This window comes from Ranitomeya variabilis, chromosome 8, assembly GCF_051348905.1.
Source record: "Ranitomeya variabilis isolate aRanVar5 chromosome 8, aRanVar5.hap1, whole genome shotgun sequence".
Taxonomy (NCBI): domain Eukaryota; kingdom Metazoa; phylum Chordata; class Amphibia; order Anura; family Dendrobatidae; genus Ranitomeya; species Ranitomeya variabilis.
In genome coordinates, this window is record NC_135239.1 from 111,077,183 (window position 1) to 111,104,340 (window position 27,158).

The following is a 27,158-nucleotide window of genomic DNA, read 5'->3' on the forward strand; positions in this document are numbered from 1 at the left end:
GCGAAGGCACTTCCGGACATGCGCACTCAAACCGGAAGGCACCGCTGCCTAGCGACTAGACATCAGGCTGTAAGCCAGAGATACATCATTAAATCGCAGATCGATGCCAACGGTGAGAGCGGTTAGCGTCAGAGAAAGACAGCGGAGACTATCCCACACAAAAACAAGAAGGATATAGAGTAGTCTACTCACATGTCAATAAGACGCAAACCGGAAGTAAGCGTATCTAGGATAACTAGATGCTAAATAGAAGAGCAAACAAACCGGAAGTAACCGCTAGCCAGCAACATAATACAAAATGTTAATACTTGACCCAGACTATGTGGAACACGGGGTGACCACACCGATTAATAATAAGTACCAACAACAGCAGCGCTTATATCTAGAGTAGCGTAAGTGAGCGTCTAAACGCTAATAGAAAAAATTATAGACCGCAGAAACAACTACCACTCTAAATAGATCGGTCATGTGAAAACAAACGTTTGCTAAACTCGCATATGTTATATGCTTATTGTAAATGTGAATCCCATAATGAATGGGTGACAAGAATAATAAGAAGGGATTTAGGCACATATAATAACTGTGTATTAACAAAGGACGGCTAGATATAAGGAGGTAAAGGGGAGTTAATCAAATGAAGCAACTATAATTAATTTGGTCATTAAGTCCATGTGGACTCACGGTGTTTAAATAAAAGGTCCACTTGGCCTCCCGCTGGAGAAGCAATTGATCCCAATTGCCCCCCCGTATGGGTTTTGTCACTTTCTCAATGGCCATAAATTTAAGGTGTTTAGGTTGGCCATTATGTATATTGTTAACATGCCGAGAAATAGGGGTATCCCTGCCATGTTCGACATCACCAACGTGTTCTCCGACCCTACGTTTAAATTCACGTATAGTTTTTCCGATGTATTCAATGCCACAGGAACATGATGCTTTATAAATGACTCCCCTGGTACTACAATTCATAAATTGCTTGATGTTATAATTCTTTCCTGTAACATTACTCACAAAGCTACTGCCTGTCTCGATGTACTGACATGCCGTGCAATGTCCACATTTATAGCAACCAGTTATGTTACTCTTAAGCCACGTTTCCCTGACAGGGCTAGTGAAGTGGCTATGTACCAGTCTGTCATTGAGTGAGCGAGCCTTTCTATAAGTGATTGCAGGGATATCACCAAGGTAGTCCGAAACGTCTGAATCCATCTGCAAGACTGGCCAGTGTTTCTCAATAATCCGCCTTACAGAGGTGGCACCATTATCGAAGGTGGTTATGAAACGAACCACATCATTATCCTGTGTCTTGATGGAGGGGTTCAGCAAAGTTGTTCTATCCCTACTTTTAGCCTCTTAATAAGCCTTTGTCAAGATCCTGGGTGGATACCCTCTGGCCAAAAAATTGTTTCTCAATTCCTTTGCATGGGATTCAAAGGTCGCGTCGTCAGAACAATTCCTCCGAATTCTGAGATATTGGCCCTTGGGTATCCCCCTTTTTAGATGTTCTGGATGATGGCTACTCCAATGTAGGAGGGCATTAGTGGCTGTGGGCTTTTTGTAATTAGACGTGACCAAACTATCATTGATTCCCTTAGCAATCAGTATGTCAAGGAAGGGTAATGAAGAGAACTCAATCACAAACGTGAAGAAAAGTCCAATGTCGTTATGATTGAGCCTGTCCACGAAGTTAACAAACTCACTGACAGCACCATTCCAAATCAAGAAAACGTCATCTATGTATCGTGTCCAAAAATCTGAGACACGATACATAGAAAAGTCACCACACTCAGAATCATCCCTCCAGACAATATACATAATGGCCAACCTAAACACCTTAAATTTATGGCCATTGAGAAAGTGACAAAACCCATACGGGGGGGCAATTGGGATCAATTGCTTCTCCAGCGGGAGGCCAAGTGGACCTTTTATTTAAACACCGTGAGTCCACATGGACTTAATAACCAAATTAATTATAGTTGCTTCATTTGATTAACTCCCCTTTACCTCCTTATATCTAGCCGTCCTTTGTTAATACACAGTTATTATATGTGCCTAAATCCCTTCTTATTATTCTTGTCACCCATTCATTATGGGATTCGCATTTACAATAAGCATATAACATATGCGAGTTTAGCAAACGTTTGTTTTCACATGACCGATCTATTTAGAGTGGTAGTTGTTTCTGCGGTCTATAATTTTTTCTATTAGCGTTTAGACGCTCACTTACGCTACTCTAGATATAAGCGCTGCTGTTGTTGGTACTTATTATTAATCGGTGTGGTCACCCCGTGTTCCACATAGTCTGGGTCAAGTATTAACATTTTGTATTATGTTGCTGGCTAGCGGTTACTTCCGGTTTGTTTGCTCTTCTATTTAGCGTCTAGGTATCCTAGATACGCTTACTTCCGGTTTGCGTCTTATTGACATGTGAGTAGACTACTCTATATCCTTCTTGTTTTTGTGTGGGATAGTCTCCGCTGTCTTTCTCTGACGCTAACCGCTCTCACCTTTGGCATCGATCTGCGATTTAATGACGTATCTCTGGCTTACAGCCTGATGTCTAGTCGCTAGGCAGCGGTGCCTTCTGGTTTGAGTGCGCATGTCCGGAAGTGCCTTCGCCGCATAGCTCTCGTCGTTCAACATACTGACACGTGAGTTTTATCCTGTTGTCTCATTTTAATACATTTACAGGATGATGCCTTCTCTTTGTTTATATTATACAGAGCGCGGTGTCGTGTTTGTTACCACATAGGTCATGTGATCTCCAATCATTAATGAGATGCGGGTGTGTTTTCTCACACCCCGCATCCTATTTAACACCAGCCCCATGCCTCCACCACTCTCTGCAGGACTGCACAGAGGGTGGCAGGACTCTGTGTCCCTTCTTTACCTAGCACTTAGCACTTTAGCACCTTTCTCCTAAACACAAGCAAAGTCCCCTGATGAAATAGCTTGGAGGAAACGCGTCGGGACGACATTATAGGGAGAGTGCAGGGCATGTGTATGCAGGGGTAGCTGTGGACTGCCCTTGTAAGGGCAGGAGTTTTGGGGATAGCCTAACGGTAGCCCTATAGGGAGTGACATAGGGACTGTCATCCCTTCCTTCTTCCGGACTATCGCCTGACCAGGAAATATCCGGTACTCTGTTGCCCACGAAATTGGTGAGATTGTTCCACTTTTTTTACCCTTTTCTATTATGAACAGCCTTACATTTATTGCTATGGTTGAAGGTAGCCAACTAATTGTTCTTATATGCGGCTATGTGTGTACATAAACTGACGCTGCTTTACTCGTGTTCTCTGTTTACAGCGTTTATATAAATATTACACCATAGTTTTTTTGATTCCGTAAACAGTGACGTAATCGGAATCTTTTATCCTATATAAGGTTGCTGGTCTCTGTTACCATTTGTTATATGGCTGAGACGTTACCTTTATTTGTGTTTTCACTTGGGTGACTATTTTTTTATGTTTCTTTGAACTATTAAAAGTTACGTTTTATTATACCCACTTTATGCTTTATAAGGATTAATTGTCAGTGGTACCAAGTGTGTTATTTACATTCCTAACACAGAGATCGCTTTGCCTCTATGACGTTCGGCGTTAGAAAGATTTTGACTATGTTAATTTTTTTTTTATTTTGTCAGATATTGATGTTTCACTACTTCCACGCCCTTCACCTTCTTTTTTACTTCTCCCACACTTTCTTCTTCATTATCCTCATCATCAGCTTCTTTGACATCAACTTCTTCACCTTATTCATCTTCTTCTTCATCTTCTACCTATTATTTTTTTTGTTACATTGTTCATATTCTTTTTATTTTACTATTATCTTCTTCATATTCAACTTCTTCATCATATTCTTATTTGTGACAGGCATTCCCGTAGTTGTTATCTATAAAAGTTTGAAGATTACACCTTCCGTTCTGCCTGTCACAAAACAGTTACATTTGTCCGCGTTCAGTTTGGCCTGCAGCATCAGGTTTTATCCAGGGGCACCACAAGGAGGAACGGACTCACCCCCATACACTGCTTAGTCTTCTTCTGCTTATAATTTAGATAATATCTTTTGCTCTGATACTTAGTGTTATGCTTAATGTTCTTCTGCTCTTTGTTCTGCAGCCTCTTGTTCTTCTGCTTCTCGGTCTCCCATGTCGTCGTCGTCTCCAGGGTCGTCGTCTCCGGGGTCGTCGTCATCGGGGTGGTCTTCAGGGTCATCGTCTCCAGGGTCGTCGTCATCTCAGTGGTTGTCATCTCTGATGTCGTCGTCATCTTAGGGGTGGTCTTCCGGGTCATCGTCTTTAGGGTCTTGAACTTGGAAATGTAGCAGAAGGTACAAGAAGGCTGAGAAAATGCCGAGAAACAGCTGATGGAACTGGAACTCGGATGGCTACCCGAAGGTCCAAGAGCCAATGGAACTACCGAGGACCAGCTGACGTTACTGGAACCCGGTTACTAAGCAGGAGGTACCCGTGCCTGAAAGCACTACCAAGGACCACCTGACGTTGGTGGAACTCGGATACCCAGAGGGAGACACCTAAGCCAAAGGCTCTGCCCGGAACCAGCTGACGGTACTGGAACCAGGATGGGGAGCAGAAGGTACAAGAGCAAAAGACACTGCCAAGAACCAGCTGACGGTACTGGAACCCGGATGGGTAGCCGAAGGTCCAAGAGCCAATGGAACTACCGAGGACCAGCTGACGTTACTGGAACCCGGTTACTAAGCAGGAGGTACCCGTGCTGAAAGCACTACCAAGGACCACCTGACGTTGGTGGAACTCAGATACCCAGAGGGAGGCACCTAAGCCAAAGGCTCTGCCCGGAACCAGCTGACGGTGCTGGAACCAGGATGGGGACCTATTCAAGCTTGTCTTCCTAGAGCCCCAACTAGCGGTGTTGGAGCAAAGGGTCAGCAGGGGGAGCAGAGTGTAGGCCGAAGCCTGCACTGGAGGCATTTGTAGGTCTGTTGTGTCTGCATGGCTGTTGCAGGACACGTTGCCGGCTACACAGCAGGGGAACAGCTGGCGGTGCTGAACCCCACTGACACATTGGCGAGGTGTTTTTCTCTGTGCAGCTAGCAGTACCGGGCCCCAACTGGCGGTGTTAGAGCCCAGGGTCAGCAGGAGGAGAGGGAGCAGAGTGTAGGCCGAAGCCTAATTGAACCAATTTTAAAGGTAACCTTTAACCCCCCCTCAGGTGTTACAAACTAGAAGAGCCACGCCTTATGCAGCAGTAGTGCTGCACAAGTCAAAGGTTGCTCTTTTAATTTTGTTCCTTGCACAAGCTGAATGAAACACGTACAACATTTTGGCCCTTATACAGTCAATCTGTCTTGGAGGCGGGAGTTCCCTTTGTAATGAGACGCAGCACAGCTGGCAAAAATACCAACTTGGTGCTTGGCGCGGCCTCCTGAGCATCGCATTTTGCTGTACAGGAGTCTGCGTTGTTGCGTTATCCCTTGGCCATGCGCTGCCCGTCTTCTGACATCATTTCAGGTCGGCTGGTGCGGTTCGCGATGCCCATGAATCCCAGCCCCGCAGTGTCTTTACAGTGTTTCACACTGCGGGGCTGGGATTCATGGCCTGGCGCAGTACATATGTTCGCCTCTCGCTCGTGTCCTTACACCTGCTACAGACTGTGCGGCGTCAGCTGATCCCTTATCGCATGCCACGGCCATGAAGCCGCACAGTCTGAAGAAGGCGGAAGGAGCTGAATGACAGCCTGGCGAAGATATGCACTGCTCATGCCCGTCAATCACACCCTCGCAGTCAAAATAAATAAGACACCGAGGGGCGTTGTGTCGGGCAGGGCGGCCGCAGAGGCGCAGCCAGCCAAACAATGATGTCAGAAGAAGGACTGTGCTATTAAGGGGGTCGTTGCATGTCATTACAAAGGAAAGTCACACCTCAAGGACGTTTTAATGGTCTCAGGGGACACATTGTAGACGTGTTCTGTTCCACGTGTGCAAGGAGAATAAGTTTATGAGCCACCTTGCACACATGCAGCATTACTGCTGTACAAGGTGGCTGTAAAACATACAAACACCTGGGGGAGGGGGGACAGGTTCCCTTCAATTTCAGTTCTTGTGTCTGCGTGGCTGTTGCAGGACACGTTGCCGGCTACACAGCAGGAGAACAGCTGGCGGTGCTGAACCCCACTGACACATTGGCTGGTGTTTTTCTCTGTGCAGCTAGCAGTACCGGGCCCCAACTGGTGGTGTTAGAGCCCAGGGTCAGCAGGAGGAGAGGGAGCAGAGTGTAGGCCGAAGCCTGCACTGGCAGCAGCTTTGTGTCTGCGTGGCTGTTGCAGGACACGTTGCCGGCTACACAGCAGGGGAACAGCTGGCGGTGCTGAACCCCACTGACACATTGGCGAGGTGTTTTTCTCTGTGCAGCCAGCACTTCCGGACAGCAACTAGCGGTGTTGGAGCCCGGGCTCTGCAGGTGGAGCAGAATGTAGGCCGAAGCCTAATTGAATCTATTTTAAAGGTAACCTTTAACCCCCCCTCAGGGGTTACAAACTACAAGAGCCACAGCTTGGGCAGCAGTAATGCTGCACAAGTCAAAGGTTGCTCTTTTAATTTTGCTCCTTGCACACGCAGAAAGAAACACGTATAACATTTAGGCCCTTAAAGGGAACCTGTCACCCCGTTTTTTCGGTATGAGATAAAAATACTGTTAAATAGGGCCTGAGCTGTGCATTACAATAGTGTAGTTTGTGGACCCCGATTCCCCACCTATGCTGCCGAAATACGTTACCAAAGTAGTCATTTTCGCCTGTCAATCAGGCTGGTCTGGTCAAAAGGGCGTGTTGTCTTCCCCCAGATTTTGCATAGTTTTCCGTTGGTGGCGTAGTGGTGTGCGCATGCCCAAGGTCCCGAATCCTCTGCCAGGGGGTTTAAAAGAGCGCGCTATTCGTTATTTCATTGGTGATCGGTGGGCGCGGCCATCTTCCTTTGGCCGCGAGTGCGCAGAAGCGGTTCTCTGCTGGCCGCGGCTTCAGGAAAATGGCTGCGGGATGCCGTGCGTGCGCAGATGGATATCGCGGCGGCCATTTTCCTGAAGCCGCGGCCAGCAGAGCGCCGCGGCCAGCAGAGCGCCGCTTCTGCGCATGCGCGGCCAAAGGAAGATGGCCGCGCCCACCGATCACCAATGAAATAACGAACAGCGCGCTCTTTTAAATCCCCTGGCAGAGGATTCGGGACCTTGGGCATGCACACACCACTACGTCACCAACGGAAAACAACGCAAAATCTGGGGGAAGACAACACGCCCTTTTGACCAGACCAGCCTGATTGACAGGCGAAAACGACTACTTTGGTAACGTATTTCGGCAGCATAGGTGGGGAATCGGGGTCCACAAACTATACTATTGTAATGCACAGCTCAGGCCCTATTTAACAGTATTTTTATCTCATACCGAAAAAACGGGGTGACAGGTTCCCTTTAAGCAGTCAAACTGTTTTGGAGACGTGAGTTCCCTTTGTAATGAGACGCAGCTCAGCTGTCAAAAATCCCACCTTGGTGCTGGGCGTGGCATCCTGAGCGTCGTTATTTGCTGCACAGGAGTCTGCGCCGTCGTGTTATCCCTTGGCTTTGCGCTGTTAGCGCTGCCCATCTTCTGACATCATTTAATGTTGGCCGGTGCGGTTCGCAATGACCATGAATCCCAGCCCCGCAGTGTCTTTACATTGTTAAAACACTGCAGGGCTGGGATTCATGGCCTGGCGCAGTACATATGTTCACCTCTCACACTCGGGTCCTTACACCTGCTTCAGACTGTGCGGTGTCAGCTGATCCCTTGTCGCATGCCATGGCCATGAAGCCGCACAGTCTGAAGAAGGCCGAAGGAGATGAGGGACAGGCGAACATATGCACTGCTCATGCCCATCAATCACACCCTCGCAGTCAAAATAAATAAGACACTGAGGGGCGTTTTGTGGGCCAGGGCGGCCGCAGAGGCGCAGCCAGCCAAACAATGATGCCAGAAGACGGGCAGCGCTACCAAGGAGGTTGCAGCGTGTAATTACAAAGGAAAGTCACACCTCAGGGACGGTTTAACGGTCACAGAGGACACATTTTAGACGTGCTTAGTTCCACGTGTGCAAGGGGAATAAGTTTCTGAGCCACCTTGCACACATGCAGCATTACTGCTGTACAAGGTGGCTGTGAAACATACAAACGCCTGGGGGAGGGGGGACAAGTTCCCTTCAATTTCAGTTCTTGTGTCTGCGTGGCTGTTGCAGGACACGATGCCGGCTACAGAGCAGGGGAACAGCTGGCAGTGCTGAACCCCACTGACACATTGGCGAGGTGTTTGGCTCTGTGCAGCCAGCACTTCTGGGCCCCAACTGGCGGTGTTAGAGCCCAGGGTCAGCAGGAGGAGTAGAGGGAGCAGAGTGTAGGCCAAAGCCTGCACTGGCGGCAGCTTTACGTCTGTTGTGTCTGCGTGGCTGTTGCAGGACACGTTGCCGGCTACACAGCAGGGGTACAGCTGGCGTTGCTGAACCCCACTGACACATTGGCTGGTGTTTTTCTCTGTGCAGCTAGTACATCTGGGCGCCAACTGGCGGTGTTAGAGCCCAGGGTCAGCAGGAGGAGCATAGTGTAGGCCGAAGCCTGCACTGGAGCAAGTTGAAAGGGAACCTTTAACCCCCCCAGGGGTTTGTAGCTGAAAGAGCCATATTGTACAGCACTAATGCTGGAAAAGGTAAACTTAGCTCTTTTAATTATGGTCCTTGCAAACGCTGAACTTGACACTTATGAAATGTGTCCCCTCACACCGTTAAACTGTCCGGTCGGAGGGAGTTTCCTTTGTCATGTGACGCAGCACAGCTGTCATTCCTACCTCCTTGGCGCCATGCCCCGCCTCCTCAGCGTTGTTTGAATCTGTCCCGGAGCCTGCGCTGTTATGTTAGCCCTTGTCCATGCACACATTTTGCGCTGCCCATCTTCTGACATCATTTGGTGTCAGGCTGGCTGCGCCTGTGCGGCTGCGCTGGCCAAGATCCCGCCTCGCTGTGTCATCTAATGTAATCACTCTGCGGACCTGTGATCCATGGGCATGTGCAGTGCATATCCTTGCCTCTCACTCCCCTCCTTCCAGCTCCTTCAGACTGTGCGGCGTCATGGCCGTGGCATGCTATTAGGGATCAGCTGATGGCGCACAGTCTGAAGAAGGCTGAGGGAGATGAGAGAGAGGCGGAGGTTAAGATATGCACTGCGCATGTCCATGGATCACAGGCCCGCAGTGGGATTAAATCAGAAGACACTACGAGGCGGGATCTCGTCCAGCGCGGCCGCACAGGCGCAGCCAGCCTGACACCAAATGATGTCAGAAGATGGGCAGCACAAAATGTGTGCATGGACAAGGGCTAACATAAAAGTGCAGGCTCCGGGACAGATTCAAACAATGCTGAGGAGGCGGCGAACGGCGCCAAGGGGGTAAGAATGACAGCTGTGCTGCGTCACATGACAAAGGAAAGTCCCTCCGACCAGACGGTTTAACGGTGTGAGGGGACACATTTCATAAGTGTCAAGTTCAGCGTATGCAAGGAGCACCACAAAAAGAGCCACTTTTTCCTTTTGCATCATTATTACTGCTGCACAAGGTGGCTCTTTCAGTAACAAACGCCTTGGGGGGGACAGGTTCCCTTAAATTTAAGTTGTTGTGCCTGCGTGGCGGTCGCATGACACGTTGCCGTATACACAGCAGGGGAACAGCTGACGTTACTGAACCCCAATAACAGAGGAGCGACTGTTGACTGTGCGTACAGCACTACCAGGCAACAACTAGCGGTGTTGGAGCCCAGGGACAGCAGGAGGAGGAGGTGGAGGAGATAGGAGGGATTGCCACACACACAGCTGGGGAACAGCTGACGTTACTGAACCCCAATAACAGAGGAGCGACTGTTGACTGTGCGTACAGCACTACCAGGCAACAACTAGCGGTGTTGGAGCCCAGGGACAGCAGGAGGAGGAGGTGGAGGAGATAGGAGAGATTGCCACACACACAGCTGGGGAACAGCTGACGTTACTGAACCCCAATAACAGAGGAGCGACTGTTGACTGTGCGTACAGCACTACCAGGCAACAACTAGCGGTGTTGGAGCCCAGAGACAGCAGGAGGAGGAGGTGGAGGAGATAGGAGGGATTGCCACACACACAGCTGGGGAACAGCTGATGTTACTGAACCCCAATAACAGAGGAGCGACTGTTGACTGTGCGTACAGCACTACCAGGCAACAACTAGCGGTGTTGGAGCCCAGGGACAGCAGGAGGAGGAGGTGGAGGAGATAGGAGGGATTGCCACACACACAGCTGGGGAACAGCTGACGTTACTGAACCCCAATAACAGAGGAGCGACTGTTGACTGTGCGTACAGCACTACCAGGCAACAACTAGCGGTGTTGGAGCCCAGGGACAGCAGGAGGAGGAGGTGGAGGAGATAGGAGGGATTGCCACACACACAGCTGGGGAACATCTGATGTTACTGAACCCCAATAACAGAGGAGTGACTGTTGACTGTGCGTACAGCACTACCAGGCAACAACTAGCGGTGTTGGAGCCCAGGGACAGCAGGAGGAGGAGGTGGAGGAGTGTTGTGAACTGTGTTTCTGGGCTCCCTCTGGTGGTCACTAACGGTATTGTGTTAGGTATGTCTTGTTGCAGGCCTGAGCTCCAGCTGTGTCGTTAAGCAGCGGGTGTTTCCTATTTGAGTCTCCTCTGGTCTCTTGCCTGGCATCGTTGTATCCAGACCTATTTGGTCTCCTCCGGATTCCTTTCAGTCTACCTCATGCAAGAAAAGCTAAGTCGGTTTTGAACAATTTGGATCGTTTGCATTATTCAGTGTTTTTGTCCAGCTTGCTTTACATTTGATTTTTGACTCGCTGGAAGCTCTAGGGGGCTGATATTCTCCCTCCACACCGTCAGTCAGTGTGGGGGTTCTTGAATGTTCAGCGTGGATGTTTTGTAGGGTTTTCTGCTAACCGCATAGTCCACTATCTATTTTCTGCTATCTAGACTATTGGGCCTCACTTTGCTGAATCTAGTTCATCTCTACGTTTGTGTTTTCCTCTTGCCTCACCGTTATTATTTGTTGGGGGCTTTCTATATCTTTGGGGTTCAATTTCTCTGGAGGCAAGCGAGGTCTTATTTTTTCCCTCTAGGGGTAGTCAGTTCTCCGGCTGGCTCGAGACGTCTAGAACCAACGTAGGCACGTTCACCGGCTACTTTTAGTTGTTTGTGTCAGGATCAGGTATGCGGTTAGCCCAGTTTCCACCTCCCTAGAGCAGTATTTATATTTTTGCTACCTTGCCGGTATATCAGAGATCCTCTGCCATTGGGATCATAACAGAATGCCAGGCCAAAAGAAAATGTTTAATGCATCGCAGAAGCGGGATTAAAAAGAAGTTCTGAGTTTTTTTTTTTTGGTTTTTTTTGCTGCAGTTTGCCTAGCTTCTTCCATCCCCTTTTTCTCTGAGTGGCTGAAACTCTGCTGCAGATATGAATGTCCAGACTTTGACTTCTACTGTGGATCAGCTTGCTGCTAGGGTGCAAAGCATTCAGGATTTTGTTATCCATAGCCCTATGTCTGAACCTAAAATACCTATTCCTGAGCCGTTTTTTGGCGATAGATCTAAATTCCTGAATTTTAGGAATAATTGTAAATTGTTTCTGTCTCTGAAATCTTGTTCCTCTGGTGATTCCACTCAGCAAGTTAAGATTGTTATTTCCTTCTTGCGCGGCGACCCTCAGGATTGGGCCTTCTCTCTGGCGCCAGGAGATCCTGCATTGGTGAATGTTGATGCATTTTTTCTGGCACTTGGTTTGCTTTATGAGGAGCCTAATCTTGAAAATCAGGCTGAAAAAATGTTGCTGGTTATCTCTCAGGGTCAGGACGAAGCTGAGGTATATTGCCAAAAATTTCGGAAATGGTCCGTGCTTACTCAATGGAATGAGTGTGCACTGGCCGCAAATTTCAGAAATGGTCTTTCTGAAGCCATTAAAGATGTGATGGTGGGGTTTCCTATCCCTACAGGTCTAAATGATTCAATGGCTCTAGCCATTCAAATTGATCGACGTTTGCGGGAGCGAAAATCTGATAATCCTTTGGCGGTGCTGTTTGAACGGTCACCTGATTCTATGCAATGTGACAGAATTCTGACCAGAGCCGAGCGACAAAATCATAGACGTCAAAATGGGTTGTGTTTCTACTGTGGTGATTCAACACATGTTATCTCAGCATGCTCTAAACGTTTAAAGAAAAAAGTTAATCCTGTCGCCATTGGTACTTTTCAGCCTAAGTTTATTTTGTCTGTGACTTTAATTTGTTCATTATCTTCTTACTCAGTTATGGCTTTTGTGGATTCTGGTGCTGCTTTAAGTCTGATGGATTTGTCGTTTGCCAAGCGCTGCGGTTTTGTCCTGGAGCCTTTGGAAAATCCTATTCCTCTTAGAGGAATTGATTCTACGCCATTGGCAGAGAATAAACCTCAGTATTGGACGCAGGTGACCATGTGCATGACTCCTGTACATCAGGAGGTGATTCGTTTTTTGGTACTGCATAAAATGCATGATGTTGTCGTTTTGGGTCTGCCATGGTTACAGGCCCATAATCCAGTTTTAGATTGGAAAGCTATGACTGTGTCTAGTTGGGGGTGTCAGGGGATTCATGGCGATTCTCCATTGGTGTCTATTGCTTCTTCTACTCCTTCTGAGATCCCTGAGTTTTTGTCAGACTTTCAGGATGTATTTAATGAGGCCAGGTCCAGTGCCCTTCCTCCTCATAGGGACTGTGATTGTGCTATAGATTTGATTCCTGGTAGTAAGTTTCCTAAGGGACGACTCTTTAATTTATCTGTGCCAGAGCATGCCGCGATGCGGAGTTATATAAAGGAGTCTTTGGAGACGGGACATATTCGCCCATCCTCGTCCCCTCTTGGTGCAGGATTCTTTTTTGTGGGCAAGAAAGACGGGTCTCTGAGACCTTGTATTGATTATCGTCTTCTGAATAAGATCACGGTTAAATTTCAGTATCCTTTGCCATTGTTGTCTGATTTGTTTGCTCGGATTAAGGGATCCAGTTGGTTCACCAAGATAGATCTTCGTGGTGCGTATAACCTTGTGCGCATAAAGCAGGGAGATGAATGGAAAACGGCATTTAATACGCCTGAGGGTCATTTTGAGTACCTGGTGATGCCTTTCGGATTATCTAATGCTCCTTCTGTGTTTCAGTCCTTCATGCATGACATCTTCCGGAAATATCTGGATAAATTTATGATTATTTATCTGGATGATATTTTGTTTTTTTCTGATGATTGGGAGTCCCATGTGAACCAGGTCAGGATGGTGTTTCAGGTTTTGCGGGAGAATGCTCTATTTGTGAAGGGCTCAAAATGTATCTTTGGGGTACAGAAGGTTTCTTTTTTGGGTTTTATTTTTTCCCCTTCTACTGTGGAGATGGACCCAGTTAAGGTCCGTGCCATTCATGACTGGACTCAGCCCATGTCTGTTAAGAGCCTGCAGAAGTTCTTGGGCTTTGCTAATTTTTACTGTCATTTTATCGCTAATTTCTCCAGCGTGGTTAAACCTTTGACGGATATGACCAAGAAGGGTTCTGATGTTGCGAATTGGTCTCCTGTGGCCGTGGAGGCCTTTCGGGAGCTGAAGCGTCGGTTTACTTCAGCGCCAGTCTTGTGCCAGCCGGATGTCTCTCTTCCCTTCCAGGTTGAAGTTGATGCTTCTGAAATTGGTGCAGGGGCTGTTTTGTCACAAAAAGTTCTGATGGCTCCGTGATGAAGCCATGCGCCTTCTTTTCAAGGAAATTTTTGCCTGCTGAGCGGAACTATGATGTTGGTAATCGGGAGTTGTTGGCCATGAAGTGGGCATTTGAGGAGTGGCGACATTGGCTTGAGGGAGCTAGACATCGTGTGGTGGTCTTGACTGATCATAAAAATCTGATTTACCTCGAGTCTGCCAAGCGCCTGAATCCTAGACAGGCCCGTTGGTCGTTGTTTTTCTCCCGTTTTGACTTTGTGTTCTCGTACCTGCCTGGTTCGAAGAATGTGAAGGCTGATGCACTTTCTAGGAGTTTTGTGCCTGATTCTCCGGGAGTCTCTGAGCCGGCTGGTATTCTCAGAGAGGGAGTAATTTTGTCTGCCATTTCCCCAGACTTGCGACGAGGGCTGCAAAAATTTCAGGCTGATAGGCCTGATCGTTGTCCACCAGAGAGATTGTTTGTCCCTGATGGATGGACCAACAGAGTTATTTCTGAGGTTCATTCTTCGGTGTTGGCGGGACATCCTGGGATTTTCGGTACCAGAGATTTGGTGGCCAGGTCCTTTTGGTGGCCTTCCTTGTCGCGGGATGTGCGTTCTTTTGTGCAGTCCTGTGGGATTTGTGCTCGGGCTAAGCCTTGCTGTTCTCGTGCCAGCGGGTTGCTTTTGCCCTTACCTATCCCAAAGAGGCCTTGGATGCACATTTCCATGGATTTCATTTCGGATCTTCCGGTGTCTCGGAAGATGTCTGTCATCTGGGTGGTGTGCGATCGTTTTTCTAAAATGGTCCATTTGGTGCCCTTGCCTAAGTTGCCTTCCTCCTCTGATTTGGTTCCTTTGTTCTTTCAGAATGTGGTTCGTTTGCATGGCATCCCTGAGAATATTGTATCTGACAGAGGATCCCAGTTTGTGTCCAGATTCTGGCGATCCTTTTGTGCTAAGATGGGTATTGATTTGTCTTTTTCGTCGGCTTTTCATCCTCAGACTAATGGCCAGACCGAGCGAACTAATCAGACGTTAGAGACTTATTTGAGATGTTTTGTTTCTGCTGATCAGGACGACTGGGTTACCTTTTTGCAACTGGCCAAGTTTGCCCTTAATAATCGGGCTAGTTCTGACACCTTGGTTTCACCCTTTTTCTGCAACTCTGGTTTTCATCCTCGTTTCTCCTCGGGTCAGGTTGAACCTTCTGACTGTCCTGGGGTTGATTCTGTGGTGGATAGGTTGCAGCGGATTTGGAACCATGTGGTGGACAACTTGAAATTGTCACAAGACAAGGCCCAGCGGTTTGCCAACCGCCGCCGCGGTGTGGGTCCCCGACTTCGTGTTGGGGATTTGGTTTGGTTGTCTTCTTGGCATGTTCCTTTGAAAGTCTCCTCTCCTAAGTTCAAGCCTCGCTTTATCGGTCCTTATAAGATTTTGGAAATCCTTAACCCAGTGTCTTTTTGCTTGGACCTTCCAGCGTCTTTTGCTATTCATAATGTGTTCCATAGGTCCTTGTTGCGGCGGTACGTGGTGCCTATGGTTCCTGCTGTTGAGCCTCCTGCCCCGGTTTTGGTTGAGGGCGAGTTGGAGTACGTAATGGAGAAGATTCTGGATTCTCGTATCTCTAGACGGAAACTCCAGTATTTAGTTAAGTGGAAAGGCTATGGTCAGGAGGATAATTCCTGGGTTGTCGTCTTTGATGTTCATGCGGCTGATTTGGTTCATGCCTTTCACGCTGCTCATCCTGATCGCCCTGGGGGTCTTGGTGAGGGTTCGGTGACCCCTCCACAAGGGGGGGGTACTGTTGTGAACTGTGTTTCTGGGCTCCCTCTGGTGGTCACTAACGGTATTGTGTTAGGTATGTCTTGTTGCAGGCCTGAGCTCCAGCTGTGTCGTTAAGCAGCGGGTGTTTCCTATTTGAGTCTCCTCTGGACTCAGTCTCTTGCCTGGCATCGTTGTATCCAGACCTATTTGGTCTCCTCGGGATTCCTTTCAGTCTGCCTCATGCAAGAAAAGCTAAGTCGGTTTTGTACAATTTGGATCGTTTGCATTATTCAGTGTTTTTGTCCAGCTTGCTTTACATTTGATTTTTGACTCGCTGGAAGCTCTAGGGGGCTGATATTCTCCCTCCACACCGTCAGTCGGTGTGGGGGTTCTTGAATGTTCAGCGTGGATGTTTTGTAGGGTTTTCTGCTAACCGCATAGTCCACAATCTATTTTCTGCTATCTAGACTATTGGGCCTCACTTTGCTGAATCTAGTTCATCTCTACGTTTGTGTTTTCCTCTTGCCTCACCGTTATTATTTGTTGGGGGCTTTCTATATCTTTGGGGTGCAATTTCTCTGGAGGCAAGCGAGGTCTTATTTTTTCCCTCTAGGGGTAGTCAGTTCTCCGGCTGGCTCGAGACGTCTAGAACCAACGTAGGCACGTTCACCGGCTACTTTTAGTTGTTTGTGTCAGGATCACGAATGCAGTTAGCCCAGTTTCCACCTCCCCAGAGCAGTATTTATATTTTTGCTATCTTGCCGGAATATCAGAGATCCTCTGCCATTGGGATCATAACAGAGGAGATAGGAGGGATTGCCACACAAACAGCTGGGGAACAGCTGACGTTACTGAACCCCAATAACAGAGGAGCAACTGTTGACTGTGCGTACAGCACTACCAGGCAACAACTAGCGGTGTTGGAGCCCAGGAACAGCAGGAGGAGGAGGTGGAGGAGATAGGAGGGATTGCCACACACACAGCTGGGGAACAGCTGACGTTACTGAACCCCAATAACAGAGGAGCGACTGTTGACTGTGCGTACAGCACTACCAGGCAACAACTAGCGGTGTTGGAGCCCAGGAACAGCAGGAGGAGGAGGTGGAGGAGATAGGAGGGATTGCCACACACACAGCTGGGGAACAGCTGACGTTACTGAACCCCAATAACAGAGGAGCGACTGTTGACTGTGCGTACAGCACTACCAGGCAACAACTAGCGGTGTTGGAGCCCAGGGACAGCAGGAGGAGGAGGTGGAGGAGATAGGAGGGATTGCCACACACACAGCTGGGGAAAAGCTGACGTTACTGAACCCCAATAACAGAGGAGCGAATGTTGACTGTGCGTACAGCACTACCAGGCAACAACTAGCGGTGTTGTAGCCCATGGACAGCAGGAGGAGGAGGTGGAGGAGATAGGAGGGATTGCCACACACACAGCTGGGGAACAGCTGACTTTACTGAACCCCAATAACAGAGGAGCGACTGTTGACTGTGCGTACAGCAATACCAGGCAACAACTAGCGGTGTTGGAGCCCAGGGACAGCAGGAGGAGGAGGTGGAGGAGATAGGAGGGATTGCCACACACACAGCTGGGGAACAGCTGACGTTACTGAACCCCAATAACAGAGGAGCGAATGTTGACTGTGCGTACAGCACTACCAGGCAACAACTAGCGGTGTTGGAGCCCAGGGACAGCAGGAGGAGGAGGTGGAGGAGATAGGAGGGATTGCCACACACACAGCTGGGGAACAGCTGACGTTACTGAACCCCAATAACAGAGGAGCGACTGTTGACTGTGCGTACAGCACTACCAGGCAACAACTAGCGGTGTTGGAGCCCAGGGACAGCAGGAGGAGGAGGTGGAGGAGATAGGAGGGATTGTCAAACACACAGCTGGGGAACAGCTGACGTTACTGAACCCCAATAACAGAGGAGCGACTGTTGACTGTGCGTACAGCACTACCAGGCAACAACTAGCGGTGTTGGAGCCCAGGGACAGCAGGAGGAGGAGGTGGAGGAGATAGGAGGGATTGCCACACACACAGCTGGGGAACAGCTGACGTTACTGAACCCCAATAACAGAGGAGCGACTGTTGACTGTGCGTACAGCACTAACAGGCAACAACTAGCGGTGTTGTAGCCCATGGACAGCAGGAGGAGGAGGTGGAGGAGATAGGAGGGATTGCCACACACACAGCTGGGGAACAGCTGACGTTACTGAACCCCAATAACAGAGGAGCGACTGTTGACTGTGCGTACAGCACTACCAGGCAACAACTAGCGGTGTTGGAGCCCAGGGACAGCAGGAGGAGGATGTGGAGGAGATAGGAGGGATTGCCACACACACAGCTGGGGAACAGCTGACGTTACTGAACCCCAATAACAGAGGAGCGACTGTTGACTGTGCGTACAGCACTAACAGGCAACAACTAGCGGTGTTGGAGCCCAGGGACAGCAGGAGGAGGAGGTGGAGGAGATAGGAGGGATTGTCACACACACAGCTGGGGAACAGCTGACGTTACTGAACCCCAATAACAGAGGAGCGACTGTTGACTGTGCGTACAGCACTACCAGGCAACAACTAGCGGTGTTGGAGCCCAGGGACAGCAGGAGGAGGAGGTGGAGGAGATAGGAGGGATTGCCACACACACAGCTGGGGAACAGCTGACGTTACTGAACCCCAATAAGAGAGGAGCGACTGTTGACTGTGCGTACAGCACTAACAGGCAACAACTAGCGGTGTTGTAGCCCAGGGACAGCAGGAGGAGGAGGTGGAGGAGATAGGAGGGATTGCCACACACACAGCTGGGGAACAGCTGACGTTACTGAACCCCAATAACAGAGGAGCGACTGTTGATTGTGCGTACAGCACTACCAGGCAACATCTAGCGGTGTTGGAGCCCAGGGACAGCAGGAGGAGGAGGTGGAGGAGATAGGAGGGATTGCCACACACACAGCTGGGGAACAGCTGACGTTACTGAACCCCAATAACAGAGGAGCGACTGTTGACTGTGCGTACAGCACTACCAGGCAACAACTAGCGGTGTTGGAGCCCAGGGACAGCAGGAGGAGGATGTGGAGGAGATAGGAGGGATTGCCACACACACAGCTGGGGAACAGCTGACGTTACTGAACCCCAATAACAGAGGAGCGACTGTTGACTGTGCGTACAGCACTACCAGGCAACAACTAGCGGTGTTGGAGCCCAGGGACAGCAGGAGGAGGAGGTGGAGGAGATAGGAGGGATTGCCACACACACAGCTGGGGAACAGCTGATGTTACTGAACCCCAATAACAGAGGAGCGACTGTTGACTGTGCGTACAGCACTACCAGGCAACAACTAGCGGTGTTGGAGCCCAGGGACAGCAGGAGGAGGAGGTGGAGGAGATAGGAGGGATTGCCACACACACAGCTGGGGAACAGCTGACGTTACTGAACCCCAATAACAGAGGAGCGACTGTTGACTGTGCGTACAGCACTACCAGGCAACAACTAGTGGTGTTGGAGCCCAGGGACAGCAGGAGGAGGAGGTGGAGGAGATAGGAGGGATTGCCACACACACAGCTGGGGAACAGCTGACGTTACTGAACCCCAATAACAGAGGAGCGACTGTTGACTGTGCGTACAGCACTACCAGGCAACAACTAGCGGTGTTGGAGCCCAGAGACATCAGGAGGAGGAGGTGGAGGAGATAGGAGGGATTGCCACACACACAGCTGGGGAACAGCTGACGTTACTGAACCCCAATAACAGAGGAGCGACTGTTGGCTGTGCGTACAGCACTAACAGGCAACAACTAGCGGTGTTGTAGCCCAGGGGCAGCAGGAGGAGGAGGTGGAGGAGATAGGAGGGATTGCCACACACACAGCTGGGGAACAGCTGACGATACTGAACCCCAATAACAGAGGAGCGACTGTTGACTGTGCGTACAGCACTACCAGGCAACAACTAGCGGTGTTGGAGCCCAGGGACAGCAGGAGGAGGAGGTGGAGGAGATAGGAGGGATTGCCACACACACAGCTGGGGAACAGCTGACGTTACTGAACCCCAATAACAGAGGAGCGACTGTTGACTGTGCGTACAGCACTAACAGGCAACAACTAGCGGTGTTGGAGCCCAGGGACAGCAGGAGGAGGAGGTGGAGGAGATAGGAGGGATTGCCACACACACAGCTGGGGAACAGCTGACGTTACTGAACCCCAATAACAGAGGAGCGACTGTTGACTGTGCGTACAGCACTACCAGGCAACAACTAGCGGTGTTGGAGCCCAGGGACAGCAGGAGGAGCAGAGGAACACAGTGTAGGCCGAAGCCTGATTGGAGAAAGTCGAAAGGGAACCTTTAACCCCCCCCAATGCATTTGTAGCTGAAAGAGCCAGCTTGTGCTGCACAAAGGATGCAAAAGGAAACGGTGGCTCTTTTCATTATGCTCCTTGCAAACACAGAACTAAACACTTATAAAATGTGTCCCCTGATACCGTGAGACCGTCCCGGAGGTGGGACTTTCCTTCGTAATATGACGCAGCACAGCCATCATTTCTACCCCCTTGGCGCCGTGCCCCGGCTCCTCAGCATTGTTTTATTCCGTCCCGGAGCCTGCGCTGTTATGTTATCCCTTGGCCAGGCACACTTAGCGCTGCCCATCTTCTGACATCATTTGGTGTCAGGCTAGCTGCGTCTGTGCGGCCGCGCTGGCCGAGAGCCCGCCTCGCAGTATCGTCTAATGTAATCCCACCGTGGGCCTGGGATCCGTGGCCATGCGCAGTGCATATCCTCGCCTCTCACTCCCCTCCCTACGGCCTCTTCAGACTGTGCGGCATCACGGCCGTGGCATGCTATTAGGGATCAGCTGACGGCGCACAGTCTGAAGAAGGCGTAGGGAGATGAGTGAGAGGAGGAGGTTCAGATATGCACTGCACATGTCCATGGATCTCAGGCCCCCACTGGGATTAAATCAGAAGACACTGCGAGGCGGACCCTCGGCCAGCGCGGCCGCACAGGCACAGTCAGCCTGACACCAAATGATGTCAGATGAGGGGCAGCGCTAAGTGTGCCTGGCCAAGGGATAACATAACAGCGCAGGCTCCGGGACGGAATCAAACAACGCTGAGGAGCCGGGGCGCGGCGCCGGGGGGGGGGAGGAATGACGGCTGTGCTGCGTCATATTACGAAGGAAAGTCCCACCTCCGGGACGGTTTTACGGTATCAGTGGACACATTTTATAAATGTTAAGTTCTGCGTGTGCAAGGAGCTAAACAAAAATAGCTACCTTTTCCTTGTGCAGCATTACTGCTGCACAAGGTGGCTCTTTCAGTAACAAATGCCTTGGGGGGGGGACAGGTTCCCTTACATTTCAGTTGTTGTGTCAGCGTGGCGGTCGCAGGACACATTGCCGGCTACACAGCTGGGGATCAGCTGACGTTACTGAAACCCAATAACACTGGGTCGTATGTTTTGACTGTGCAGATGGTACTTCTGAGCCTCAACTGGCGGTGTTGAAGCCCAGGAATTAAAGTTCAGGTGGTAGAAAGATGAACACAACAGGAGACCTGGATACTGTAGACAGTCACCTAATTATTTAATCAGGAAGAGGAGTGGCAAATTCCTGCGAGATCCAGGCCTTGTTCATTTTCAGGAAAGTAAGCCGGTCAACGTTATCGGAGGATAGTCACATGCGACGGTCAGTTAGTACACCACCTGCAGCACTAAAGACGCGTTCCGATAATACACTAGCCGCAGGGCAAGCCAGCACCTCCAATGCATACTGGCTTAGCTCTTGCCATGTATCCAGCTTTGAGACCCAAAACTTGAAAGGGGAAGAGCCGTCTGGGAGTACAGCAAGAGGGCAAGACATGTAGTCTGTCACCATCTGATGGAACCGTTGCCTCCTGCTGACTGGAGCTGTCTGTGATGGTGTAGACTTTTGTGGCGGGCACAAAAAACTGTGCCACAGTTGGGCCATACTGGTCTTGCCTTGGGCAGAGGCACTGCTTCTGCTCCCTCTTTGTGCAGAGCCTCCTCCACTGCCTGGACGCACTGAGCTGCTTTGTAATGCACAAGCAGCACTTCTCTCAGTTGGAATGGAGAAGATGATGGAATTCACCAGTGTGTCTTGGTACTCCCGCATTTTTCGTTCCCGGTTCAACGGTGTGATGAGGCTTTCTACGTTGTCCCGGTAGCGAGGATCGAGGAGGGTGAACACCCAATAATCAGCCATGTTGAGAATGTGGGCGATGCGGCGGTCGTTTCTCAGGCACTGTAGCATGTAATCCACCATGTGCTGCAGACTGCCAACTGGCCAAGAAACGCTGTCCCCTGCTGGAGGCGTGATCTCTGCCCGCTCGTCATCACCCCACCCTCGCTGTACACACTGAGTACTGGACAATTGTGTAACTCCCTCCTCTGGACGTATGTCTTCCTCCTCCATTGACTCCTCCTCATCCTCCTCACAAAGTGTCCCCTGCCTACGCGTTTTTGAGGAACCACGTGGTGCTGACTGTCCAGAAGATGATGGAAATGGTGAATCCTCATCCTCCACCTCTTCCACAACATCATCCCTTAGCGCTTGCAGTGATTTTTCAAGCAGGCAGATAAGGGGGACAGTCATGCTGACTAGTGCATCATCTGCACTCGCCATCCGCGTGGAATAATCGAAGGGACGCAAAACCTGGCAGACGTCCTTCATAGTGGCCCACTCTGTGGTTGTGAAGTCTGAACGGCGCGGAGTGCGACTTCTTTGCGCCTGATGCAGCTGGTACTCCATTACAGCTTGCTGCTGCTCACACAACGGCTCCAACATATGTAACGTGGAATTCCACCTGGTAGGTAGGTCACATATGATGCGATGTTCCGGCAGGCGGTGTCGGCGCTGCAGAGCCGCAATGCGCGATTTTGCCGTGCTGGAACGCCGCAAGTGAGCACAGTCTAGGCGGACCTTGTGCAGCAGTGCATCAAGATCCGGATAGTCCCTCAAAAAACTCTGCACGACCAAATTGAGCACATGTGCCAGACATGGGATGTGAGTGAGGTTGCCGAGGCCCAGAGCTGCCACCAGATTTCGGCCATTATCACACACTACCATGCCTGGCTGGAGATTCGCTGGCACAAACCACACATCGCTCTCCTGGTTGATGGCATTCCAGAGCTCCTGCGCTGTGTGGCTTCGATTCCCCAAAGAAATTAATTTCAAGACGGCCTGTTGACGTTTGGCCACGGCTGTGCTCATGTCGGTCGTAACAGGTAAACGTTCACGGGTCCATGTGGAGGTGGACTGTGACGGCTCCTGCAGCGATGATTCTGAGGAACTGGTGTAAGAGGAGGAGTCAATGTGTACAGAATGGATTCCTGCAATCCTTGGAGTGGGCAGGACACGGCCTGCGCCACTCGCACGATCTGTACCCGGCTCAACGACATTAACCCAATGGGCAGTGAGGGAAAGGTATCACCCCTGTCCATGTTGACTGGTCCACGCATCGGTGGTGAGGTGGACCTTGCTACTGACGGCGTTCAGTAGCGCGTGTTTTATGTGTCCCTCCACATGCTTGTGCAGGGCAGGGACGGCTTGCCTGCTGAAGTAAAAGCGGCTGGGCACATTGTACTGTGGGACTGCCAATGACATCAAGTCACGGAAGCTGTCAGTCTCCACCAGCCTGAATGACAGCATTTCCAGTGACAGAAGTTTGGCAATGCCTGCAGTCAGAGCCTGTGCTCGTGGGTGGTTTGACGAGAAAGGCCGCCTTTTCTCCCATGCCTGTACTACCGATGGCTGTAGACTGGGCTGGGAGTGTGTGGATGACTGGGAAAGTGGTGCTGCGGGTGGAATTACAGTGGGTCTCTGGACAACAGGGCCAGAGGTTCTTCCACGGCGATCCTGGGAGGAAGCCGAACCAGCTGCGTGTGAGCTGGAGGAAGAGGTACGAGCTGAAGAGGTGGTAGCTGCCGCTGTTGGTTGGCCAAGCTCTTCAGTGTGTTTTTCTAACTCCGCCGCGTGCCTGTTGCGCACATGTTTCCACATGTTGGAGGTATTGAGGTTGCTGACATTTCGACCTCTTTTGACTTTGTGATGACACACCTTGCATTTGACATAGCAAATGTCATCTGCAACTGTGTCAAAAAAGGGCCAGACACTGCAAGTCTTGGGAGCGCCCTTTTTGGCTTTTGGAACAGACATGCTCCTAACGGGTGCCAAAGTGGAGGCTAAAGGCTGCGCAGTCTTCCACCTCCCTCTACCTCTTTGGCCCGTTCTAGGAATCTCTTCCTCGGAGCTGCTCCCACCACCTTCCTGTCCCTCACGCCACGATGGGTCAAGGACCTCATCATCTACACTACCCTCTGCCACCAACTGCTCCTCCTGGGTAGTCTCAGCAGCAGAGCACGCACCAGAAAGTGGCACCTGAGTGTCATCATCAGCGGATGCGGCCTGCGATGTGGTGACTGGAGGCACTGGCCCACCCGCCTCTTCAGACTCAGAGAGAAAAAGCTGTTGGGCATCACTGCACCCTGCCTCTTCTTCCATTTCTCCAATGCTGCTTGGCTGGCCCCCTGTTTCCAAGCCAAGAGATTCAGAGAACAGAAGTAGAGATGGCTCCTGTCCTGGGCTCTCTGTCTGCCTGGCCAATTTGGCAGGTGGTGAAGAGACAGATGGCTGCTCTCCAGTGCTCTGTGTCTGAGAGGATGTGGCACTAATTGAAGTCGATGCGTTAGCTGCCATCCATCCGACAACGGCTTCAATTTGGTCTTCACACAGCAGCGGTGTACGGCGCTCTGCGACAAAGCTGCGCATGAAGGACTGTTCCCTGGTGAAACTGGGTGCTGAGGAGTCACCGGTGCCCGCAGCAGGCACAGAATCCCCACGTCCTCTCCCTGCTCCGCGCCCACGCCCACGTGCCTTACTCCCTGCCTTCTTCATCTTGGTTGACTGATAAAGATAAGCAGAAAAGTACTAACGGCTTTGTGTGCTTATTCCTGAACAGCTCCGAGTCCTAACAGGTATAGGAAACACTAATTTTCTAAAGTGTGGACTAGACTTTAATATGAGCTAATGTGGCCTACACAAATGTAAAGTGGTGTGTTTGGTGAACTTTATTATTTATTTATTTTTGGGGGGCTGAACTGACAAAAGAGAGAGCTGCAGTCACACGGAGACCGTGCAGACAGCCGTAAACGGCGCTGCAAGGCCCAAAAAACCTCCTCTACTTTATCCTATGTAGTGTTTTTCCACAAGTTAGCTGGATACGGGTGGAAAGATACTAATAGGAATTTTTTGAAAAAATGTGCAGCAGCCTGCACTACTTAAAACAGAAGGAAAATTGATTTTACGGTATGACGCAGTGAAGAACCCTGAGCTGGATACAACCAGGCTACAGTAGCGCTCACAGACTACAGGGCGAGCTGCAGTCACACGGAGAAAGTGCAGACAGCCGTAAACGGCGCTGCAAGGCCCAAAAAACCTCGTCTACTTTATCCTATGTAGTGTTTTTCCACAAGTTAGCTGGATACGGGTGGAAAGACACTAATAGGAATTTTTTGAAAAAATGTGCAGCAGCCTGCACTACTTAAAACAAAAGGAAAATTAATTTTACGGTATGACGCAGTGAAGAACCCTGAGCTGGATACAACCAGGCTATGGCTGCTCACAGACTACAGGGCGAGCTGCAGTCACACGGAGACCGTGCAGACAGCCGTAAATGGCGCTGCAAGGCCCAAAAAACCTCCTCTACTTTATCCTATGTAGTGTTTTTCCACAAGTTAGCTGGATACAGGTGGAAAGTCACTAATAGGAATTATTAGAAAAAATGAGCAGCAGACTACACTACTTGAAAAAAAAAAAAAAAAGAACAGTATGAGGCAATGAACCACCCTCCCTGAACTGAATACAACCAGCTATGGATGGCCTATGGCTGCACACAGACTAGAGAGTGGGCTGCACTCACACACACACACACACACACACACAGACCTTGCAGATCACTGTGAAAACAGCGCTGCAAGGCAAAAGCAAGGTCATTAGTAGGGTTGAGCGAAACGGGTCGGCAATTTTCAGAAGTCGCCGACTTTTGGCAAAGTCGGGTTTCATGAAACCCGACCCGACCCCTGTGTGGGGTCGGCCATGAAGTCGGCGATCTTCTGAATCTGGAATCGGAATTCCGATACCGATTCCCGATATGTTTAAGATATCGGGAATTGGTATCGGAATTCAGATTTAAGTGTAAAATAAAGAATTAAAATAAAAAATATCGCTATATTTACCCTCTGACGGGCCCTGGTACTAACCGGGAACCTTCCTTCCTTAGAATCAGCCTTCCAGGACCTTGCGGTGACGTCGCAGTGACGTCGCGGCTTGTGATTGGTCGCGCGGCCGCCCATGTGACCGCTCGCGCGACCAATCACAAGCCTCGACGTCGCCGTGACGTCACCGAAGGTCCTGGAAGGGCTGATTCTTAGGAAGGAAGGCTGCCGGAACGAAGCCGAGGGTGAGTATATTCCTATTAGGTATATACTCACCCTCGGACACGCCCTGCTTCTTTCCGGCAGCCTTCCTTCCTAAGAATCAGCCCTTCCAGGACCTTCGGTGACGTCACGGTGACGTCGCGGCTTCTGATTGGTCGCGCGAGCGGTCACATGGGCAGCCGCGCGACCAATCACAAGCCGCGACGTCACTGTGACGTCACTTTACAAACATAGAAGGAGGGCACCATCAATAGTAGTAACCAAATCGTACAGGGGATCTACCCAAAAGTATGTCAAACAGAATTTAATAAACCAAGGAGAAAAAGAGACATACCAAAATATGGGGAACACCCTAAATATGATAATATATGAAAAAAGTTTATTTATTACAGTCCAAACACATACCACATGAACAATAGTAGTATAAAAACATGAGCATTAAAAACATAAATAGTAAAGACCACCTCCAAGGAAAAGGAGTGAAAACCCCGGACCAAGGGTCAGATGTACACAATAGCCTTATATAATTCAATAACCATAATGCAAAAGATTATTGTAGGACATGACAAAATACTAAAAGTACTGGTATACAGGGAAAAAGATACTGTGCCTATAGATAGATAGGAATCAATGTCCCGGTTCACGGGTTGCTAGCAAAGATGCAATGTCACCATGTATCCATATTCACAAAGTCCACTAGGATGAGTGGACCCTATATGACCAGCCAAACTCAATAGAACCATGCAGTGTCTGTATACCAGTAGAACGCAGGCTGGCTTGTCCAGCACTCAGTACACTCAATAAAGAAAGTATTACACAAATAAGTGCATGACACTCGTGTGTGGCCAACAGATATGTAACATATATGACCAAGCCCCTCAGCTCAAATAGATGAAATAATGCACCTAATATAATAGTTAGGTCCAGCAAGCATAAAGAAACAGGTACATGTGCCCACCATGATCATCCATGAAAAAGGTTACTGCTGTCTGCATGGAAAAATAACCAGAAATGCAGCTGCAATCTACAACAGAAATATGTGGGGAGGGGGTGGGTACATGACCTGTAAGAGCATGACGGAGCAGTCCAGAATGGAGGATATCGTTGCCAACCTACGTTACCACACTGCGAGTCCCACTATTCATGTCCATACAAAAGGTGTGCTCGATCCCAGAGAGGTC